The sequence below is a fragment of the Limulus polyphemus genome, unplaced genomic scaffold, assembly GCF_000517525.1.
Source record: "Limulus polyphemus unplaced genomic scaffold, Limulus_polyphemus-2.1.2 Scaffold544, whole genome shotgun sequence".
Classification (NCBI taxonomy): domain Eukaryota; kingdom Metazoa; phylum Arthropoda; class Merostomata; order Xiphosura; family Limulidae; genus Limulus; species Limulus polyphemus.
In genome coordinates, this window is record NW_013666154.1 from 310,744 (window position 1) to 315,952 (window position 5,209).

The following is a 5,209-nucleotide window of genomic DNA, read 5'->3' on the forward strand; positions in this document are numbered from 1 at the left end:
AATTAACTCCACTTATTTATTCACACGCCAATAGTGTTACTAGTTTAGACTATATATGGTATTAGTTGCATTGGCTAAATGAATCTATTAAAATTAACTCCACCTATTTATTTACACGCCAATAGTGTTACTAGTTTAGACTATATATGGTATTAGTTACTTTGGCTAAATGAATCTATTAAAATTAACTCCACTTATTTATTTACACGCCAATAGTGTTACTAGTTTAGACTATACATGGTATTAGTTACATTGGCTAGATGAATCTATTAAAATTAACCCCACTTATTTATTCACACGCCAATAGTGTTACTAGTTTAGACTATACATGGTATTAGTTACATTGGCTAGATGAATCTATTAAAATTAACTCCACCTATTTATTCACACGCCGTAGACAACACAGCAAATCCTCCTTTATCCGATTCCTGTCCTGTGATAAAAAGTACTGCTACTTTAGCATGTTTAGGGTAGTATATCCTCTCCGTATATCTTTAGTGTGTCTTTGGTGTGGTTTATTTTGAATTTCGCACAAAGCTACTCGAGCTTTATCTGTTCCTGATTTAACAGTGATAAACTGGAGAGAAGGAAGCTAGTTAACACCGCCAATTCTTGGGCTACCAACGAATAGTGGCATTGACCTTCACTTTATAACGCCCTCACAGTTGAAAGGGCGAGCATGTTTGGTAACGGGGATTCGAACCTGCAACCCGCAGATTGCGAGTCGAGCCAGGCCACGAGGTCTCATTGTCTTTACTAAAGATCTTTTGACGTCGATATTGTCCCTTCTAATACCTTGTTCCCAATGCAAACTTAAATCATGTTCAGGTTTTAAATAGAATTTTGGAAACGCGTTTACGTTTTAACAAAGAGCTATTTGGATTTCGTATCATCGTCGCAACTAGTTTCATTGCTTTGAGTTTCGATACTCGTTGTGAGCAGAGCACAGATAGCCCATTGTGCAGCTTTATGCTGAACTTCAAAATGAAAACGAATGCTTTGGGTTGGCGGGCGCCAAGCGCAGTTACAACATCCTATTTTATTCTTTAACATATAGAGTAAATATAACAACACACATTTGTAACGAAAAATTTAACACAGTGGCACAGCGTTATGCCCGCGTATTTACCACGCTAGAAACCTGATTTCTACCCGTGGTGGGCAGAACATAGATAGCCCATTGTGTAGCTTTGTGCTTACCTTCAAGCAAACAAATTCAACTTGTAACATTAAAAATATTTTGAAAAATTGTGAGAAATATATAACTCATTGAAAAGGGTGGCCACAACCGTATATTTTACGCTGAATAGTAAGACTTGTCAGGTATGCTTTGGCCGGTCATTATTACGTTGTTATATTGAAACAGTATTGTTTGACCGGTCATTATCGAATTAACATGTTGGAATAGAAGTGAGTTGACTAGTTAGTTATATCAGATTTTTATATTAAACAAAGACTTAATTATTGCATTGTTTTTGTGAAACACTCAAATTGGCTAGCCATTATTGCACTGTTATGTTAAAATCAGTCATTATTGCGTTGTTTATTAAACAGAGCACATTTTAGCATGTAATTATAAAGTTATATGTGTATAATACAGTAGTATTGTATAGCGCAGTCACTGCTGTATTGAGACAAAGTTAATTTGCACGAAATTATTGCACTGTTAGGTTAAACAAGTATGATTTTGTGTTGAGATTTTGAAAAAGAATTCTATGAAATACCATTGCGTTTGTTTGTTGAAAGAGAATTGATTTTTCACGTAATCATTGTGTTGTTCTGCTAAAACAGTATCATTAAAGTCAGTCATTAATGTATTGTTATGTTAAAACAGTATTGATTTTGACCAGTCGTTATTGCTTTGTAAAGAGTATTGATATGACCAATTATTAGTGCGTTATTATGATAAACTAGTATTCATTTCGTTCATTACTATTGTTTTCCTGAGTTGATGCATAATAAATTTGACCAGTCATTATGATTTGTTTAATAATGCTTGAAGACGGCTTGAATGGGTAATGAAGAAAAACTTTAATATAAGTTTAACATAACAGCAAAAGTACAACGTTTCGACAAGGTTTTGTCATCATCAGGTACTTGTTAAATCGAATATAATCCGTTTGTTCCGCTCAAAAACGTAGTAATTTGAACAAGTCATATTTCAAAATAAAATGGCAGATATGTGTCTGACTTTTTCCGGGAGTACATCTACCTCCTACAATTACTATAGGACATAAATATATATCAGGAAAAATGAAATAACTATGATGATAAGAATCAAATAGTTGCGGTAATAGATGTCTCGGTATATTTTAACATAAAACAGTTCATTAAAGTTTTAGAAAACTTACACCTTGAAAAACCTCATGTAGATTTAATATCGGCGAATTTAATTTAGAATGACATTTATCAAAATATTTAGTATTATGTTAGACGTTAATTTTTGTTCAGTTTAAATGAAGAGCTGCACAATAGGCTATGTCTGTTGTGCCTATAGCAGGGATCAAACACCGAATTGTATCTTCATAAGTCTTCCAGCTTACCACTGAGCTTTCGAGGGCAGAAACTTAGATAACTTAGTATCTTTTATGTACTATAAAATAACTAAGTTTTCTTACTACTATTTACGAGTCATTAGTCAAGACAAATAAATGCTAGCAAAACGTTATTTTAATATGTATTCTATAAAAAAGTGGTTATAAGTATACAAGAAGTATTAATTAAGTAGAAACTAAAAGGTTTTGTGGCAGTTATCGCTACATCATAGTTTAGCTAAAAATGAATTACATATGGAACAATAGAACCAATGAAAAAAGCGAAAACAGCTGTATTAAATAACTCGACTTAAGACCATATGAAACATGTATACAGTTTTTTTGACATTAATTCTACCAGAACATGAATAATTCAGTCAGTCACAAAAAGTCTCATAGTTCAAGATCATAGTTAAAGTCTCATAGTTAAAGACTATAGTTAAAGATCATAGTTAAAGTCTCATAGTTAAAGATTATAGTTAAAGTCTGATAGTTAAAGACTATAGTTAAAGACCATAGTTAAAGTCTCATAGTTAAAGATTATAGTTAAAGTCTGATAGTTAAAGACCATAGTTAAAGATTATAGTTAAAGTCTGATAGTTAAAGACCATAGTTAAAGACTATAATAAAGACCATGGTTAAAGTCTCATGGTTAAAGACCATAGTTAAAGTCTCATAGTGAAAGACCACAGTTAAAGTCTCATAGTTAAAGACCATAGTTAAAGTCTTATAGTTAAAGGCCATAGTTAAAGTCACATAGTTAAAGACCATAGTTAAAGTCTCATAGTTAAAGACCACAGTTAAAGTCTCATAGTTAAAGACCATAGTTAAAGTCTCATAGTTAAAGACCACAGTTAAAGTCTCATAGTTAAAAACCATAGTTAAAGTCTCATAGTTAAAGGACATACTTAAAGTAATAGTTTCTGAACTCCTGACTTTGATTTTACTTTTTTCAACCAATTAAATTTAACACCTCTTAATTTGATGAAATTACTCTGATTGTTGAACACGATTCTGTCGAAAAGAAAGAAGTAGGTGATCACGCTTTGCTGACTTCATGAACTAATACAAACTTCCGTCTGTACTTTTTTATTATTTAACTTATTGTTCCATAAGTACTATTACTGATACATCATGGATAAATGATCATGTTTGTATATATGTAAATTTCGCCATAACACAAATTTTCAGCTTAATCATCGCCCAATGAATCACTGTACGACACGCAACTTGTGTAGTGTTGAAAGTGAAAATAAGGCCAAGGTTGTTGTCAAATAAGGGGACAGAAGTTACTATTAGTTTCAAAACGGACCATGAAACAACAATAGAATCCTTAACGAATGTAGAGATGCGTGAAACAGGAACTAGACTCATGTTTTTAAGGGTCTTCCGTTTAATATCAAAAGTTATCCAATAAATATTTTAATGTTATATACTTTATACATTTTATTAAATATCTTTTTATTTCTATTTTCAATCATTTTATTGTTTTCCATGTATGGTTCACACTCAGTTTTCTTTTCAGTAAGATATAATGAGTCATAACGTAATAGAAAGTGTTTGTAGTCGCAAAATGCATAGATAGCCATTGTTTGTTTGTAATTAAGTACAAAGCTACACAATGGGCTGTCTGTGCTCTGCCCACCACGGGTATCGAAACCTGGATTCTAGCGTTGTAAGTCTGCAGACATACCGCTGTACCACTGGAGGGCAGATACCCATTACTTAAAACACAAACAAACGTTTGCTAAATTCTTTCACCTACTATCTCCCACATAAATATTACTAAAACTTTTTATTAAATATCTACCAACGTTCACCAAGATTCAAACTTCGAGCAAGTAAATGTCATGTGGAACCTACTATGAAATTAATTCACATAATAAAACTTCGCCATTGTTTTCAACACTGATAGTAAAAAATATATTGTATAATTTCAAACCAGTATATCCTACAAAAAATACCTTAAATATCTCTGTGATCACCCCTGGAGGCGAAAAAATATTAAACAGTGATCCATTACGGTATATGTAGAATTTCAAAAACTACAGTTTTCAAGCACATGTTTACACACCTCATATTAGCCCACCCAATCACCATTTAACATCTGGGATGACTTTTGTGTGATGAAAAGATAGGAAATACATTTTAAACTCTTTGATTTGTTATTTAATCTCTAACATACATTAAACTATCTGAAACATACAAAACTACAAAATAATGATTGTTTAATTTATTTTAAGAACGTGACTTCAAATGTGAGCGATGGGTGGGTTATAACAAGTTTGGTTATTCAATTATTTTACATTTTTACTTATTCAAGTACATTCCTAATGTTATTGTTAGGTAAAGTTTTCCAGTTACTCAAATGATAAATTTCGCATTTTCACACTCAAACATAAAAGGAAAGACGACTTACCTTCAGTTTTAAAGAACAAATAAAAAAATTAGCATCTATCGAAACTAAAAATAAAATTGCTTTGACTGTCGTGGAAAATTAAATTGTTGGCAATCGCTCTAAAATATTCACCAATAAACTCTTCTATCCTTACTCATACCATTGGTTCATTATTAGCAAACTTTATACAACTAAAATATTCACCAATAAACTCTTCTATCCTTACTCATACCATTGTTTCATTATTAGCAAACTTTATACAACTAAAATATTCACC